This window comes from Thermobia domestica, chromosome 4 (genome assembly GCF_964235325.1).
Source record: "Thermobia domestica chromosome 4, izTheDome1.hap1.1, whole genome shotgun sequence".
In the NCBI taxonomy this organism is placed as follows: domain Eukaryota; kingdom Metazoa; phylum Arthropoda; class Insecta; order Zygentoma; family Lepismatidae; genus Thermobia; species Thermobia domestica.
Genome location: NC_137457.1, coordinates 73,722,030 through 73,743,011, shown reverse-complemented (window position 1 = coordinate 73,743,011; position 20,982 = coordinate 73,722,030).

The following is a 20,982-nucleotide window of genomic DNA, read 5'->3' as shown; positions in this document are numbered from 1 at the left end:
CGATTCCAGATGGGAAAGCATATGTAAAATTTTAACTGTCTTCGACATTCGTGTATTCGTGTCCCTGTCGTGTGAAATTAGGTACAATAGAGGTAATTACAGAAATAAAGTTACTTAGGAATGTTCGATTAATCAGTTAACTTTTAGAAAGTGATAAAATCCTGATCTTTGGTTCAGTGATCCGAGGTTCGATTCCAGTGGGGACACTCGATCGAAAAGACGTAACAACTTTTCCGAGCCAGCCATCCTGAGTGGGGTTTTCCTATTCACCCCAGGCAAATGCCGGGATGATACCTAACGTACAGGTCCCAGGTCGCTTCCCTCCTTTCCCGGATACTATGCTCGCCGAAAGATGTGATCTCTAATATGTTATGGGCTTACAGCCATAGATACGAGTAATGCCCAGAAATTTGTATAGATAGAATAAAATAAAATCTTTGGTGCATGAGGACTCTGGTTTGATCCCATCTCGCGCCAAATAGGCTTTATGGTGGACAAACATCGTGTTTTTGATTGTTCCCTGGGTTGCCCGTTCCCTCCCACTTTCTTCATTCCACCATTGTATTCATTCTCATCATATATACACGGTATATGAATGGGACGTAAAACTGAAAAGATTTATTTCAGTTTCTTGAGGTAGAAATGACCTAATTAAAGTCGGAACAAAGTTATTTATTTTTGTATCCGCCTTTTACAAAAAATCCTATCCTAATTCTAACTATAAACAAAACTAATGAACTGACATAAAATAGAGGTGTACTTCCAGTTGACGTGGAAAGTTGAAATTTTTCATGATTGTAGCTTTTCGGGACTAACTCACAAGAAAATTGCCAAAAACGAATATTTTTAAATTTTAGGGGATCTAAAAGGGAATGAAGAAATCTCCCATGTTATGTAAATGAGCCCTTTTTGGGACCTATAATCTCATGTTTTAGGTACTTGGAATAAATACTTGAAAATTGATATGCTTGTACATTTTCCTTAGCGTTAACTAAGTAAAGCGTCAAAAATACAAATTTCCAACTGTAGAGTTGTTTTATGGGGAACTAAAAAATATTCTCAATGTTATTTCTATGGGACATCTTCTACACCCCCAAAATATTTAGACACTTCCAGCAGGATTACAATGATGAAATTTGGCATGAAATGAAATGAAATCTTTGTTTTACGTCCCACGGTTATGCCGGTCAGGTTAAAGGAGACAGCGATGATGAAAATGAAGTAAATAGTGGAATAAAGAAAGTGGGAGGAAACAGGAGAACCCCGAGAAAACCCACGCACACGGTGTTTGTCCACCACAAAGTTCACTTGGCGCGAAGGGGAATCGAACCAAGGAGCCCATGCACCAAAGGTGAATACCACTTAGCCACCGCGGACTTGGGCTATGTGAGACATGGACTTACATTTTAAGGTTGAATCCGAACCGTCATAATGCTTCCAATTTCAACACTTTCCACCTGATATTGAACCCCAGATTCCGTGTATCAAAAGTGTGCTATCTCAAACTCACATGCCGTGAAACCACGCAGCTTTCTAGCAGGTGTGAAACCCTATCAGTATATTATAATCCTAATGAGGGGATCTTCTCAAAAATTAAATGTAATGGTGTTTTCTCACCAAAATCGGTAGTATGCAGGAAAATTAGCATAATGTATGCAAAACACATTAAAGTGGCGAGAACAAAATCTTACAGTTATAAAAATTGTCATAAAGATAATTGGTTATTTCTACAGATCCATAATAGACACATAGGTGTAGCTCCCGGCAAAGAGGATCAAATATACAGTTGCCCCTTCCCCCCGGGAATTTCGAAGGGTGTTAGTTCTTGTAAATACATGTCAAATAATACTAATCTTTTCTCGCATACTATATAATATTTAATATATTTTATATTTAATACTACTGTATTATAGTTTGTTTACTGTAGTTAATGAGGATAATGCTTAATAAATGTTATGTTGTATAATGTATTATGTGAACGCATATATCAAAGTATATGTGTGCATTCGTGACTGTGCTTGGGTGTCAGTCTTTGCCCCTTCACTTGGAATCGATCCTTTGCGACCCCTTGGAAAAAAGCCCTGCATGCGTTCCTGCGTATAAAAGTAGAAATTTTAAGATTTAGAAATTAAAATTAAGAATGAAAGTATGAAACAAATAAGTTCTATAAAGGATGGCATACACAAGATGTGTAGTTGAACAGGCAAGCGAATTTCAACCTTATGCATTAAATTTAAAATACTTTCAGTACACCAGTGAAAACGAAAAATAAGTCTATCTACACAGCTAAATAAGCATTTTTTAAAAAAAATAACGGTAAGACTTTATAAACTTTTTCCACCACATAGACCTTCATATTACCAACCACCGGAGCGAGAAGCAGAAAATGGACAAAACGTGGCTTATTATATTCTGCCATCTTCATATCTTATGTCTATATACAAAGCTGAATATTTGTTTGTTTATTTATATATTTTTCCGGTATAGAAATTCATATCAGTGGCTGAGGATAATCCTAGGCAGTGCTTTTATTGACGCAATGAAAGGTGCCGGTAATCATCATAAAAATGTAGTTCTCATTCTGATTGGTTGCGAGGATAAAATTTAAACAAGTGGGAGGAATTAAGGATACTGTCATTTACTGATCGTATTACGTATTTCAATGTTTATAATATATTCTTGTTTCCATCTTCAAATCAATTCAATTTTTTTAAAAAAATATATAGGTTTGGTAAATACAAAATAAAGAAGGTACAAGCGAGCGGATTTTTGACATTTTCATTGTCTTACCTTTCATCAATTGCGTATTGCATTATTTAGCTTAATCTTTTTCCCCACTCAATATCTCATCCAGTCATGACACATAAATGATAAGATTTGTGTCCGCCATTTTAGGGTAAATAGGGATCCCTCTTTTCCCTAATTCTCGTTACACTTAAAACGGCGGACAATAAATGCACGCGGAAATGCGAAAGCAGAGAAAAAGAAATCCCTGCTATATAAAGAAAATATAATTTTTATATTATTGATATTGGTATCACATTGTCCCCCCTAGTGAATATATTTTACTTTATTTTAATTTTATGGAAAATTTAACCTTTATCACGTAAATTTAAAAAAGTGATGAACCAGATAGGATTTTTTAAAATGTTAGCTGGTTTGTTGATTGAAGTTACCATCCTACTTTTGCACCGATTCTATATGAGACGGAAATGCAAGATCTACCAGCTGCGAATCCAACAAATACCAGTAATTCTTTACCTTCCAAATAATAATAATAATAATAATAATAATAATAATATATTTATTATTATTATTATTTGTAGTATTGATGTGAATTACTATGAATTTATTGTTGGAGTGACTTTGTACCCTTTCCCTTGAGTGATATCAACCATGAGCAGAAAATCTCATTGAGAAGCGTAAAGGAAATCATATGCGATATTTTCTGAAAACCGGGTATTTTTTAAGAAACGTTCTCGTTAAAATGCTTTCATAAAACTGGATGAATTGATTCTCTTCTCTGGGCTGCGGGATTCAGTATTAGAGCTTGGTCCTGTAATGCGTAGAGTCCAGTTAAAAAAAAAAAAAAGTTAACGAAGCCTAAAGGGCATAATTGTGGGACGTTAAACTGAAATATTTCATTCCATTTTTTCTTTTTATATTACTTAAATAAAGAAAAACGAAATTGGGGAAATTAACTCTCTTTCTACTCGTTAATCCTTCTCTTATTTCAATCGCAACCTAATAATTATATGAGTACTAGGTTAAGTATAAGTATCCTTGAAATGAAGTCAGCGTGATGTCGGATTTTTATGAAGTGAAGATGAGCAAATATGATGTCAGACTGAGATATCAATTGTCGACTTAAAGGCGAGTGAGCATTATGTGATTTTCGAAGTGATGCTGTGAATGTGAGGTCCAGTAAGCATGAGAACAGATTGGCATGTAAACGTGAGGTTGAGTGAGGGTAATGCCGAAAGGAAGATGTGAGAGTGAAGTTGAGTCAGTGTGAATCCGATTGATGGCATGAGTTTAAGGATGAATGAAGTTAAGTCAAAGTGGGAACATTTGACCATAGCTACTGAATTTAAAGAGGCTTGGGTGTTGGGTGAACTTCAGAGCCGCATTTTGATGAGGTTAGACTAAATCCTTTTATAATGTACCATTTATATTAATAAGCATTAAATCATTAAGCTGCCTCTTTCCATTTATGGCCTCAAACTGTTCTTTGTTATTACCCCGTAAAAAAATTTAAAAAAAAACTACTGAGAGGTAAAATTAGAAATAGAAATGTTAAATAGAAGATATCCACTATACTCGCATTTCTACTTAGCCTGCTGTTCGGGAAGTTTCGAGCCCTGAATAGAGAAGTTAGAAACTTCTACTATTTTATATAATAATACATAGGTATAGATCGCGGGAAGAAGAAGTACTCTATTATTCTTCACTGATTTTTATAAAAACATTCATTCAGGATGAATTTAAAGCCCCAGAAACATAATCTGTAGTCCATCAAAATCAAATATTTTACGAAAGTTCTCGTGGAACATGTTTAAGTATAAGATATCCTGTTATTCGTTATTAACTTTGCCTTCATGCAATGGAAATCATTAAACAACCTTAAAGGAAATAGTAGCGCCTATATGTGCCATATTTCTTCAAAGTGAAATTGTATTTTTTTTTTAAATGAAAATTATCGTGAAACATATTTTAATTTAATTTGGGAGTTTACTCTTATATTTTTGAGAGACTTTAACCTCAAATAGTGGGATAACTGATAAGCATTAAAGAAAATATGCGGCATGCTGCATCAGAACAGAATCCTTTGTCATTTGTCATAATTAGAAGAATCTGGTGAGAATTATTAGAAATTTTCATCATATAATTTAAATGAGGAAGCTTCCAAATTTGAGGGGATATTACCTACTTTGGATTTTATCCACTTGTCTTTGCAATAAACTGATCGGAATTAATGTTGACGCCCTAAAATACGTGATACAATCTTTGATCAAAATCGAATAATTTTTACATATTTTATTCTGGAGTGGAATTGACTTTACTGATTTTAAAATTCTTATGACTGGGGAGACCCTAAAATGGGGTTGTTACGGAAAGTTGAAAAAAGATACGAAATTTCGTAACACTTGGATAAGGTTTACGGGGTTAAACGGCCACACAAATGTTGATTGAGTTGGAACTTTTAAAAGTTTACTTAAAATAAAACTATATATAGTCTACTCGTGCGGAACATACCAGATGCGGGATACTTTCCCATCTTCTTTGTCAAAATCTCAGAACAACATAAGAAAAAAATAAATAAAATCTTTGAGTTTAACGTCGCACAAATATGCTCGTTAGGCTAAGGGAGGAGATGATTAGAGCAAGTGAATGATAATAGAAGAACTCGTGGAATGAAAAGTGGGACAAAACGGGAGTACCCTGAGAAAACCCACGGACACGATCTTATCCACCACAAACTTACTTGGCCGGGGATCGAAACAATGAGGACCCCACGCACTAGAGGAAGCGCTCTACCACTGAGCCACCGTGCCACACAACAACAACATAACAAAACTAGAAGTTACTAGGAAACATTTTAAGAAGCAATGCCTTTCAAAGGTAAAAATCACTGCCCGATGATCATCTTTTAATACCTCCATTAGCAGAATAGACTGATATGTCTTTCTCCTATATCATCTTTTTAAAACCATATACGTTATCCGGATATTATCCTTTATCCTTCATCCGTATATTATACGATATCCGAATGTTCTACTACCCGGATATTATCCGTTATCTGAATTTTATCCATCATCCGGATAAATTCATTATCCGGTTATTATCCGCCATCCGGATATATCGATATCCGGATATTATCCGTCATCCGGATATATCGATATCCGGATATTATCCGTCATCCGGATATATCCGTTATTCGGATATTATCCGTCATCCGTTATCCGGATATTATCCGTCATCCGTTATCCGGATATTATCCGTTATCCGGATATTATCCGTCATCCGTTATCCGGATATTATCCGTTATCCGGATATTATCCGTCATCCGTTATCCGGATATTATCCGTCATCCGTTATCCGGATATTATCCGTTATCCGGATATTATCCGTCATCCGTTATCCGGATATTATCCGTCATCCGGATCTTATCCGTTATCCGGATATTATCCGTCATCCGGATATTATCCGTTATTCGGATATTATCCGGTATCCGCTATCCGGATATTATCCGTTATCCGTCATCCGTTTTGTTATCCGTCATCCGGATATTGCAAATCCGGATAAGTTTCTATCCGATATCCGAATAAAAAATTATCCGGATATGGCCATCCCTATTTAATTTATGTTGGTCTTAGATAGGTTAGCTTAGGTCAAGTTGGAGGGAGCTTAATTTAGTATAGATTAGGTTTTATTAGAATAATGAACTGCTTAGCTGAACGTGTTTATTTATCTATAGGTCTAAAGCATAAAACAACGTCAAAATACTCTTACGTATCTCAATTGCTTTCTCCTCCCCTGCCGTCTAAATGGGCTATAAGTATTTCAGCCTTCTTGAAACTAATATTATGTTACAGTTCATTTCCACTAATCCATTCTGCAATTCTGTACAAAATGGTTACTTCATGAAAAAATCCTCTAAAGCAAGGCAAAATAGCACTAAACATGTAAAAAAATAACGGCGTTTTTCTTGTTATCCCAATACACTTCACTCACATTCAGAGCACACTATTAGCACACTGCTGTGAACATTTTGAAGTATTCATGTCATCTTCCTTTGTACAGATTTGACATCTTACCCTCTTGTACAAAGATATGTGGACCGAAGCCTTTGTTTCCTTCTCAAAACAGCAAAGTTTCGTTGCCTCAATTATTGGTTTCTTCAGGTTCAAACTTCGGCGCCTCAATCTCATGAAGGGAAGAATCAGTTCGTTCGACAACTCAGTTAGAAAGACACGGCGTTTGTTACTCATGCCTGAATAGTAGTCAGGATGTTGAGATAAGTAGCATGTGTATGCATTGAGAGCGTCTACATTAATGACAATATAAAAGAGGGTCATTGGCCAGTGACGTGTCTGTTTCTTACAGATGTATGTTTGAACCAATTTGTCTATGGCATCAGCTCCGCTGTTTGTTTGGTTGTAAGATTTTGAGATTCCTGGTTTCTTCTTGGAATCCTCCCCGTCAAAGCATGTGCCGTGATGCATGGTGTTGAGAAAAATGACATTGATATTTTTTTTCGTCATGTGGATTATTAGGCTCAAATCTTGAATGAAGGTGAATTGTGATATGCAAGGCTATCTTGTCTTGATATTGACCAGAGTAGGTGTCATTTAACGTATTTTTTTCCTCATTGTGCCAACAATAGTTACTTTCTATACCAAGAGTTCCTTAGCTAAATCATGACTTGTAAAAAAATAATCAGTTGTGATATTCCTCCAGAAGTTCTGCATTGTGTAGCATAATATCTTCACGACGATGCTGGCGAGGTTTGTTTGGACTGGTACTCCTGCCTGTAGTTCCAAATACATAAATGCACTGTTAGCGTCGCTGAAAACTAACAATTTACATCTAACGTGGTTGCTTTCGGTATATTTATGTCGCTACGTAACCCCCAGGGTACTAAATAAAGCTTAAATGGACTTGAATTCAAAATGGAACTTTTTACTTAAGCGACAAAGAACTATGGATTCCCTCCTAATATCGATCCTTTTTGGTATTTACGATATGTATCCCGACGGTACTCTTTTCCAGACTGTAAGAAATATGGTTAAAATGCTCCAGACATAGTATAATTATGTTGACACACACACATACATCCACTTGTATTTATATAAATACAGATATACAAGCAGGCTAGCGAGAGAAAGAGAACGAACCAAGGCATCACCACTTACAGATTGCAAAACCATATATCAAGTATTGAATTGAAAATCTATTTAAAAACTTTCTTCTGTGGCATGCTTCATAAGAACAATTCCAGTCTGCTCACGTGAACTTTTGGATTCATGAATTTCTTGTGAGAGTTCCGACATTGGATTCTTTCATTATACGCTCTAATTATGCCTCGGAAAACTTTTCAAGAACATAAATGACTGGCTGCAATATGAATGTTGAGAAGTAACCTCTATGTAACAAATAAATACACTACATAGTTTACTTATTGTTTAACGATTTTCTTAATTTGTGTTTAACATTCTCATATATAATATCGACGTACTGTGACCACCTATCTCAGATGTATATTTTAAACAAAATAATTACTAATATTTTGCTATTATTATATAATATATTTAATGTAATGTAATTGTGTAATATAATATTTCATGTATTGTGGAAAATAGAATTTCATAAAAAAGACGTTGAAACAGGTGGGAACAGAACTTACAACTTCACCATTTGAAATCCAACGGCTTACCACTGAGCTTACACAAGCATTCTTCAGAACATGCTTCTAGATATGTATAACGGCTCTCAAGATAATATGACATATCCACTGCAAACGTTGTTTTTGTTCTACTTTGAATTTATTTTAGTACTCAGGCGAGAATTATGTTCTATGTCTTAACTTTGAGTATTCTTTTACATATTGAAAGATTCTATTGCGTATCTAAATGTTCTTTTGCCTATGGAGAGCTAAATTACAAACAAGGTTTCGAAATACTGTATCCTTTAGTATTTCAATCAATGTTGCTTTTTTCATCACTTGGTAACAAGTCTTATTAAATTTTATAATAAAAAAAACACATCGGCAAATTTTTTTCCGATTCCAATCGCTGAGTTGAACGTTCAAACCTGGTATACTTTTTCCCAAAGATATCCAAAGTTGGAGTTAGTAAATTCTTGCTTCAAAATTACAACAAAGTGTGAGGCCAACCTTTATGAGACAAGGTGTACACAGAAAGATAACTTCCTTATTTTTCTACATAATAAACAGGATGCATTGTGTTAAGTGTAAGAAATCAACACTTACAAAGAAAGATACCAATAGAATAGAGCAAAAAAAGATTGAAAAATATTTGTTCTGTATGCGATGGTGCTAAATCTCAATTCGTTAAAAAGAAAGATTGTCTAGAAGAAGGTAAAGGTGTTAGAGAATACATTATAGAAGAAATTCACAAAACTACATGAAATAATATCCTAGACTAGGTGTTATTATAAAAGGTATTGATGAATTTTGGCAAGCTGATCACGTAGAAATGGACTGTGGAGCATGAAAAGATGTTCCCAAACTAAAAAAGCTATAAGTATTTAATAACGATTATTGATATGTTCTCGAAACATGCGTTTGCCTCTTCAGTTAAAGATAAGAGAAGTAAGAATGTCACAGAAGAAATTGAATCAGTATTTAAAATTATAAACCTAATAACTTACAAAGTGATCAGGGAAAGAATTTTATAACAATGACTTTAAAGAGTTAATGAAGGAATATAATATCAATCAATACTCAACTTATAGTGGTAAAAAAAACTTCCATCGTAAGATGCTACAACATAATTCTTTAAAAAAACATATGAAAGAAGTTTACTAAACAACCAAATTATACATGGGTGGAGATATTACTAACATTAGTTAGCGAGTACAGTAATAAAGTACATATAACAATAGGCTGCAGAAGTTAATAAAAAGAATGGGCGAATAGCATTAGTGAAAGTATATAAGAAAGAATATAAGCGTATTAAACCTAAATATAAAATGTATGGTTACGTTCGTATAAGTAGGTCTAAAGGTTTCTTTAAGAAAGGATACGCACCTAACTGGTCAACAGAAGTGTTTGTTATTGCAGAGGTTATTCCAACCAATTCAACAACATACAGAATAGAAGACACGGATAACGAGCATGTACAAGGAAGGTTCTATGAGCAATAACTACTAAGAACTAGATATAAAGATGAGTACATTTTTGAGAAAGTATTACGTAAGAAAGTTAATAAAGTATATGTCAAATGGTTAGGGTTTGCGGTTTCGCATAGTAGTTGGATAGATAATGTTCTAATTTAAGATTAGTATGTTTTGTACTTTTGTGATTATTACTCATAAATGGATTGGTAATCTAAAGAGCATATAATAAAGAAAGCAGTGGGCGGGACTCCGTCCATCGCTCTAATGCCCAACATTCCGGCCAATACAACATATTTAATAAAGATAGTTGTTTCGGATCGCCTTCTAAGAAGATGATGGGGAAGGAGTGACCGTAAATCCTGGATTTAGGATAATTGGTTTCCGAATAAAGAATCACATGATTTGTTAGAGTATTAGCTTCCTATGATTCCAGGAAACTGAAAAATTAATTGGATGACCCAATAGAAATAAAACGAAACTATTTTCTTCATTAAAAATATGAGTACAATTAATAGCTCTCAGAGTTTAAATGGTATTTGCTACGAATATATTAAATATAACTATTAATACTTTTTGTTTGGTGATTTCAAGGTGATTGTAGATAACAGTACTAGATTCCTCAACACTCGTAAATTATGTGAGCTTGGAGGAAAACATTTAAAGATGGGATAAGGTTGATTAATAGAGATAATCTTCTACAACATTATAACCAATTTTATAATCTACAATATTCTACAGATCTGTTCCACTTTAAACATGAAACAATGAAGTAAGGCTTGCGGGTAATAAAATAAATTATTTAATATCTGGAACATATGTATAGAAAAGATTAATTCTCAGCATAGCTTCGAGGTTATCGGTTGATTTTTATGATAACTGGAGTAACATTATCGAAGAATACTTTATCCAGGACTTTAGGCAATACCGTGATAACATTGAAAAATTAGAATCAGGAGTATAAGAAGTCGAGCAATCAATTGAAAACTTAAGAATTCAAAAATATGCTTTAAAAGAAGTAACTGCACCATATAATAATTGACAGTTTAAAATATTGTTTAATCGTACACAGGACGAACAAACTAGATGATCCCTTCTATCAGATATCAGAAAAAGATTTTATACAAACCTCTTAATGAAGCGTGTGAGAAATATCCAATGTTTGAGTTTATAGATTTTAACACTGTTAAGCTGTTTAATTTAATGGAACAACAACTAGATACCCATAAAGGTAAAGCTAATGAGGTTTGGAGACCACTGTCAGAAGAAGACCTAAAAAGAAACTGATGGTAGGTTATTTTGTGTCTGAATATTTTGTCAAGGTGGTTATTAGCTGGACGGAATTGCGAGCAGCTAAAACGAGAATGACCTATTAGTTTCCGGCTTCTCGAGTAGTCATTACAAAAATGAAATCTTAATGAACTACCTATTAAAAGTGAATATCACATTATGTCTCTGAAAGTTGTTTGTCTAAAAGAATACAGTGTTGTTCCTAGAGTTGTGGTAGAAGATTCTTCTGGGTATAATCTCTATTCTTCTGAGAGTTTGAGTATAAAACATGGATATACTCATTTACTTAAAACTGGAGTTAAGATAGACATATCAAAACGATACTTTGGGAAAATCTTTTCTAAATCAAGTTTGAGTTTAAAGTAAGATATAGATGTATGTGCAGGTGTTATAGACTGTGGAAAGCACGGAGAAGTCATGGTACTAGTTAAGAAAAGAAAATCAATAATATCGTGTATCTGTGAACTATTTGTAGTTAAAGCGAGACTTAGATATGTTAACTTCCTTCCTATTTGTGTCACTATTCTTCAAAGATTTCATAGAATTGTAGTGTAGGTTTTAATTAAACATGAATCATTAATTACAGAATTAGTTACAGAATTTAATAATGAAAGCGAAAGAAGTTCTGGAGGTTTGGGATCAACAGATACACTCAAATTGAAATAGTGTCTGTATAGAAAAAAGATCGTAACGCAACTTATCTCTAAGTTCTAAAACAAAAGTTTTTTACAAGCATTGTCTCGTTGAAATTATTATCCACCATACTCTATCAGCAAACTCTCTCATAAAATCTTCTGATAAATGTGAACATGTGCTAACTTTTTCCCAATCCACTTTATCAGCAAACCTTTTTATAAAACCTTCAGATATTAACTTTCTGTTTAATTTAATCAACTAATGAAGCTTATCACCTAACTCTATTATGAAGTACTCTAATCAATCGTTCCATATTATAATCAAGCAGTTAACTCTATCTGCAAACTCTCTTATGGAATGTTCGTATACGTATTCCCAACTGGCCTTAGCCCTCTATTTACGTATGAAATCTTCTGTAACATTTTCCTTAAACGTATGTAAAACCACTGCTTATCTTTTAGTGCATCTAATGATTCATCTGACAAGTTCATAATATACCTATGAGTAATATTTTCTATTAGGCGTTCGTCATTTTCCTTATCTTTCTTTTTAAATACCTGATCTAGCATACCAATAGCATCACGAAAATTATTCAAATCAGGATTAACTCTTTCACCGTCATCATCTAGATTATCATATTCATCTGGGATAAAGAAATATTATCTGTAAAATACTCCACATTCACTAAAAGATCATCATCCTCATCATCTAAGTAATAACATACACGATTGAATACATGTGTAAGAGATAATAATTCTTTAGCAAGTAATATTTTCGAATACGATTTCCGGTACATAAATATGAGTAACTACATTTTGTAAATTCTATAAAATTGAAATTATTTTTTAAAAGTATAAAATCACAATTAAAATGTTTAGTGAAAGATGACCTGATAGAAATAATAATATACTTAGCATATAAATCACAAAAAAATCATTGAAGAAAACATAAGCTAGAAATCTATAAACTGAATAACTAAACTGTCTGACAAAGTTTCATTGCACAAGTTGAACAAAATGTATGGAGACAAAGATTCGAGACGAGATGTTATGTTATGTAAAGAATAACATAACATGTATTATGCATGTTATAATGTAAGAAATTTGAATAATGTACGGAAAGTTATCAGAAGGCTTTATAAGAGATTTCAAAGATAAGGTGGAATGGAGGAAAATCTTGTGCAATTAAAAGTTATCACAATACTTCATAAGAGAGTTTGAAAACAGAGATGATAGGATGAAAGTTTCATCTAGACAAAAATTATCAGAAGACTGCAAGATAATTCAAGGACAACGTACATCGGCGTTACATTGCAAGTGAACAAAAATTATCAGTAGACTTTATAAGGCAAATGAAATGAAATGAAATTTTGAGTTTTACGCCCCACGTGTATGCCGGTTGGGCTAAAGGAGACGATGATAATGAGTAATGAATGAAATGGTGGAATGAAGAAAGTGGGAAGAAACGGGAAAACCCCGAGAAAACCCACGCACACAGTGTTTGTTCACCACAAATTTCATTTGGGGGAGCAGGTTTGAACCCGAGACTCCTAGCACCAGAGATGAACGCTCTACCACTGAGCCACCGCGGCCCCCTACTTTATAAGGGAATTTGAGTATAAGTTGAATGATGATCTTGGGCACAGTTGAATTTTCCCACAAATTATCAGAAGGTTCCATTATAGAATTTTGTTATAAATTTAAAGACAGTGATTGTTGGAACATCTTGGCAGTTAAACGTAATTTGAGTGAACAGTTCATTAGAGATTTCAAAAACAACTTTTCTTGGATCACCATATCAGGTGGCGAAGTGTTATCTCACGGCTTCATTCTAGAGTTTGGGCATCAATTCTTCAAATGTGAGGTTATGGAAACTTATCAATGAATTATATGATGGGACAGAGCAATTCACACACTAATTATTCTATTTGTCTTTGGAATAATGTTGACAGTTATATCATATAATATTATATCTTTCTTGAGATGTTTGAGAAAGTGGTTGTGTATAAATGTTAACTGTCGATTATGTAGAAGAGGTCTTGGAATGTTGATTCGTTCTCGCGTAATCGAAATTATTCTGTCCGTAAAAAGTTACTAAATCTAGTTACAAAAATATACCAGATCTAGTAACTGTTTAAGTAACTTGGCCCTCTGTTACGGTACAAGGCAGAAACATGGTTCCATATGTTCTTCATGTGTACAATCGACAAAGTGCACATATTTTTGATATTTTTAACGGTGATATTTTTGACCGTTTTCGAGATATGGACCATTTTATGCATTTTGGACAGTCAAAATAAACTTAGAAAATATTTAACAATTTCTCAAGTAATGAAGTTATTTTTTTCGATTAATATTGAACAGTTTTTTTATAAGTCAATTGTCAATATTTTTATTTTAGAGAATGAGAAACTTGATTTTCATATTTTTGTCCAATGAAAAAGAGTTTTAGTTTAGCCAATCAGAGTGAAGCACAAAAGACATATAAGACCCGAAGCTTGGTGTTATTTTAAAACAGTTATTCGTTAGCTCATGAAAAGTGAATATCATATAAGAGACGTTGGTCAAATGACTCCGAGCGCCGGCTTCAAAGGCCAAGACGTTTGTTACGCCGTTTAAAATTAGGTGTTTTCTTCACTATAATACTATAAGTAATAGTAGTACCTAATTACTAAAAATGGAGAATTCTAGTAAAACTACAATTATGAGCAAAATAATTAGAATGTACAAAAAATCGGAATGAGCGGTACTAGGATAACTGTACAGCTGTACAATGAATTATTATCTCTTACACATGTATTCAATCGTGTATGTTATTACTTAGATGATGAGGAAAACCCTGAAGAGGAAAACCCTATTACTTTGTTGCGAAGTGAAATTGCCAAGTTATTTAACATGTTAATGTCAAATGTAAATTCACACCATCAGGGAGGACTGACATTATGCAATCAGAATAACCCTGATAGATCGTTTTGGTTTTCCTTTCGAGAAGCAGCGAATGTTGAAGACTTCGTATGGAAGGCTTTGAATCGAATTATACTGTCTGATGCAAAGTTTATGCAACAAGATTACCATCATGAGGAGAGGGAGGGGAAAGCAAAACTTTTCCTCTGATGAAGAATATATGAAAACGTGCAACGGTATAGTCATTATTAAGGATAAAGATAGCAGTTGCTTTGCCCATGCCCTTGTATTTGCTAAATTACTGATTGATAATTCAGATGATAAAAATGCATCTCAACCCTATTATAATCAAAAATAACTTTATGTTTTTGAAAGCCAAATTATTATGTAAGAATGCTGGCTTTAATCAGATGAATGTTGTTTGCATACCACAATAGTAACTAATTCAAATATATTTATCTGATTACAGTACAATTACAGTGTTCCATGAAGTGAAACCTTTTTCGATGGCTATGGCGATGAAAAGAAAATTAATCTAAATTCGCAGATAATCACCGCAATGTTATTACTAATTTATCGGCCGCATTTAGCTCTTCGTACATTTGCGACACGTGTCATAAGAAACATGGTCATAAAGAAAAGAATATAGGTCATTGTAAGGCATTATGTCCTGAATGCAAGAAAAATTCTCCGTATAGAGAAACAGATGAAGTACTGAATTGTGATAAGCATAACTTGTGATTTTACGGTACCGAATGTATGTCGTATCATTTAAAATCGGATTTCTGTTCGCAATTGAAAGTGTGTACAATATACCTTAAAGCATATACTATTAACAAAGACAGAAATCCTCATAGCTGTGTGTAAATGTAATGCATAAACTGTCAAAATATGATGCCGCACCGTCATCTATGTAATATTCGCCCTTGATTATATTCAGGCAGAGAAAAATGGATGTTGGGCTTCTATCACATAGAATCTAGGCAGAAAGAAATATTACATGAACATGTACCTAACTTAGTTATTACGCATCAGGTCTGTTACCATTGTTTCAAGAATAGTGAGGTTATTACATGTAGCATTTGCAATAGACATGAAAAATTGTTTATGAAGAAGATTATGTTACTGCCTTTCTTGAATACTGAAGCAGTATCCCTGCCAATATCAAACCAGAAATTTGCATTCACATAATGCAAAAGGCTATGACGTATATTTTATTCTGCGTGCAATCATAACAGTATAACGATTGGCTCCAAGTGTTATTATGAAGTGGTGTAAAATATTCGGTGTTGATTGGAAATACTTGAAGTTTATTGATAGTCTGATTTTTTCCTTATGGCGCTAGCAAAACTATCTGAAGCATATGGTATTGACGAGGTAAAAGGTTATTTTAACCACTTCTTCCCACAAAAGATAATCAGAGATATTCAGCGCCCTAAATTTTATGATTGTCAATACACGAAAAACAAAGCAAAAATAGTTTATGCGGTGGTATGAAAAATCCTCAAAACAAACATTTAATTTTAAAGAAGAATTGATTTGTTACTGTGGGATGGACGTTGAGCTTCTACGTAAGGCGTGCATTTTTGATAGAATTTGAACAATGTCAATCGACTGGTCGAGGCAATTAATTTGGCCTCCGTATGTAATCTGGTATTTCGACGCAATTTTTAAAAGGAAGACTGTAAGAATTATTCCTCATAATGGATATCGCTGGGCTAGAGACCGATATTACAAAGAAACATGCGGCAAGTGGTAGGGAAATGATTTCGATGGTAGTTTATAAGTAGATGGATACACTTCTGTAGGTACATATTAGGTACATGTATGGAAATATGAAGGGTGTTCTCACCATGGTTTTGTTAAATGCTATAGAACAAGACGTAATAAACCTATATATATATATCGTTCCACATACCACCCCTGAATTGCGTTTTCAAAACACCACTAATAATTGATGATTTAAAAATTGGGTTTTGTAGCACACGAGATGTGGGGATGTGAATAGAAGAATGAACTACGTAAAAACTCTCATATCGCAGAATTTGTGGCACATCACCCCTGTGTAGAAAAGATTCTTTTAAACCGAGAGATGCTCTATTGTGGGGATGCTGTTCTGTTGTGAAATGTTATTATAAAATTGCACCCTGGAAGGAGGTACAATATGTATATGTCATGTCAAAAAATGAAAGGTACAGGAGGTAGCTTCATAACGGTCTCCTCTTATCCGATTTTCTTAAACTTGGCACATGTGTAGTAAGCAGAAAAAAAATTGATACGTATCTTTTGTATCTTTCGGAAAATAGGTTAAGGGGGGCAAAGCCCGCGTTTTCAAATATGGGCCCTCTTGACTAAAAGGGCCACATTAATGAAACGAAACTCTGCCGATGCAAAGATGACTTCAAAGTAGGAAATACCGGTATTGTCGTCTTTTGCGAGAAAAGAGTTTCAGCGGGCAATGGCTCCCTTCGAAATGACAAAGAAATTGCACAATCTTTAATGAAATTAGAGATGCTTGAAATCGTGATATGTTGTAGATATTGTGTACCTGAGAAAAAGTCTCAATGGGCACAACTAAAAATCAGTGACCCTTTGGCTACTACAAGGCCACTATTTTGAAAACAGTCGAAGATTACGATATTCTGGATTTCAGACAAATTACCGAAATCGTGGTATGTTGTAGATATATTGATTCTGCGAAAAATTCTTAATGGACATAACAACCAATCACTGACCATTTGGCCACTTCATTGCCATTTATTGCAAGCAGCCTAAGATTGCGATACTCGGGACTTCGATGAAAATGACTGAAACTATCATATTTTGTAGATATTGTGATAGTGAAAAATGTCTCAATATGCACAGAGTAGTAGAAAATGCATCGATCTGGGCCATATTACAACAGCATTGGCCAACTCAGGAGCCCCTGGGAAATTGAGCACCTTACACCGTGAACCCACGGTCTTTTACGACCTCCATTTTAGGGGTGTATTTGTTCCCTTTTATGAGCACATTTTAGGGGGTGTACTCGTTCTCTTTTATGAGCATATTTTAAGGGGTGAACTCGTTTCCTTTTATGAGCATATTTTCAAACCCCTACGAACACATGACTATGTAACATAGCACAGCTAATAAAAGATTATGGTATATTTTCCAACCCTTGTAGGGGGTGTACTTGTTTTCTTTTATGAGTATATTTTCCATCCCCTATTTGAACACACAGCAGAGCGTAAGAATACGTAACATAACAGAACTAGTCAACCATTAATTGAACATAGCAGAGAATACACATAGCATAGCAGATTTATTCCCCTTTTATGAGCACATTTTCCAACCCCTATTTGAACGCACAGCAGAACATAACACAGCTAATAAAAGAGTATGGCTCATTTTTCAACCCTTATTTTACCATAACAGCAATATAGTGAAGGATATACTCATTCTCTTTTATGATCACTTTTTCCAACCCGTATTTTAACATAACAGAAATAGTAGGGGCGTACTCGTTCTAATGCAACATAGCAGTAGGCCTATTTTTCCACCCCTATTTGAGCATAGTCCATTTTAGGGGTGAACTCGTTCCCTTTTATGAGCATATTTTCCAACCCCTATTTGAACATAGCCGAGAATACATAAAACTACTTCAACCCCTATTTTAACATCTTACATAGCAAAGACTAGTAAGACAATAATGAGGGTGTACTCGTTTGTATTCGTTCCGCCCCTATTTTAACAAAGCACTGATTTCGTTTCCCAATCCTTAATTGAACATAGCACATCAGACAGAGACTACGAAACATAGTGAACTCGTTTCCAACCCCTATTTGAGCATAACGAACATAGCAGAGAATAGGGGTGGTGAACACACAGCAGAGCGGAGAATACATAAGATTCGTTCCCTTTTCCAACTCTTTCTTAATTACGAAACATAGCATAAGACTAAGAGTATGGCTCATTTTTCAACCTCTATTTGAACATAGCACATAACACATAGCAGACATGAAACTACGGGTTTGTACTCGTTCTCTTTTTCAACCCCTATTTGAACATAACATATAATATATTCAAACCCTATAGCAAAGAGTCTTTTAAGGAGTGAACTAGTTCTAATCTATATTTGAACATAGCAGAGATTATTTAAAGATTGCAAAGGAAAGCAAACTTCCGTGTTTTGTTATCAGTTACATAATAACTTCCGCCATATGTGGATAATTCTCATTACGTCATTCATCCGGATTTTAAAAACATTGAGCTAGTTTTCTCTTTAACAGACAATACTGATTTAATAGTATAACTTGACATTCAACGATAGGATTAAAACAAAGGGGGAAACCCCGACCGTGACTTGATAATATCATCTCTATTGCGCAATATTACGTAATTCGATCACACAAGTATATGTTAATCGCTCGCGGTATAACTTGTCATTTAATGATAGGATTAAAAAAGGGGGTAAACCCCGACCGTGACTTGATGACATCATCCCTATTGCGCAATATTGCGCAATGCGATCACACAGGTATAAAAGACTGACCGAGATGTTTTTTTTGTAATCAGTTCCTTGTTAGTGTTTCAGGTGTGAAGCTCTGATTTTTTGTGTGTGTTTATATTATTAGTGTGGTTTTGTTTTTTAGTTGTTTTTAGGTAAGACATCTTATAACAATAATATCATATAAAAACTCACTTCAGAATTACAAAATACTATCAATTCACCAACTGGTACTCTATTTAATAATAATTTGAAAAAATATTTTATAATGTGATACTGTTTTAAATGAGGATAGTGGATGCTTTTTAAATAATAAAAGAAGAGACTGCTTAGATATATTAAAACAGGAACAAACTAATACATCTTTTAAAGTAAATTTTTCTTTGGCTACAACTTTTGTAAAACCAGTAGATTTAGAAACATGTAGATTCTTTGTAAATAGTGGTAATGAAATTATTTTACCAAGTACAGATGTGAATGTCATAATTGAAAAACTATTCAATAAAATTTTAGTTGAACAAGAAAACAGAGCAATTAAGAAATCAGGATGGTCTTTATGTTCTCAACCAAACCATCTCTTAGAAATTAAAATCTAAATATGATCCCCTGTCAGGTTCATCTTATACAAAATTGAATAAATGGATTTTATCTAAAAAGAATTGTTTTATATATTCAAAATAACGATAATAGATGTTTTATGTATTGCATTATAGCTGCATTGTATCCCGCAAAATATAATCCACATCGTGTAAATAATTACATAAAATATAATAATACTTTATTACCGTTATTTGAAGAAACGAATATAAAATTCCCTGTTGAAGTAGAACACATAAACAAATTTGAACATGTGTATACTTCTGTATTTACTAAGGAACAAATTTCTATTAATATATATGGCATTGATTATGATAATGAAACAATTTTTCCGTTACGTATAAGCGAAAACACAGGTGTATTTAAACATATAGATGTACTGTATTGTGAAGAAAATTTCAATAGTCATTATTGTCTTATAAAAAATCTCAATGAGTTATTGAAAAGTCATAAAGAGAAAACTTATGTAAAATTGACTCAATGGATTTTATCCACAAAATGTGTTATAAATATTGAAAATAACGATAATAGGTGTTTTATGTACTGCATTCTAGCCGCATTACATCCAGTAAAAGAACACCCGCATCGTGTGAATAATTACATACAATATATTAATACTTTATTACCGTTAATTGAAAAAACGAATATAAAATTCCCTGTTGTACTAGAACACATAAGCAAATTTGAACATATGTTTAATTCCGTATATACTAAGGAACAAATTTCTATTAATATATATGCCGTTAACTATGATAATGAAACAATTTTTCCGTTAGGTATAAGCGAAAACACAGGTGTATTTAAACATATAGATTTATTATATTTAAACTCTCATTATTGTTTAATTACAAATTTAAATGGTTTAGTTAGACATCAGTTAGGTACTCATCAAACATTTATTTGTAGACGATGTTTAGTATCTTTTTATAGCAAATCAAAATTAGATGAACATGAGAAATTATGTAAAGAACACACTCCAACCAAAATTAACATGCCGAAACAAGGACATGTTTTAAAATTTCGAAATCTGAAATTGTTATTACAGAATGATGTGATAATAGTTGCAGATTTCGAAAGTTTATTAAAACCTATAAATAAACAAATGGGATCTAGTACAATACAAATTCAGCAACATATACCATGCAGTTTTGGTTATATTGTGTGTTGGAGTAACAAATATATGAAATCAGATTTAGTTATTTATCGGGG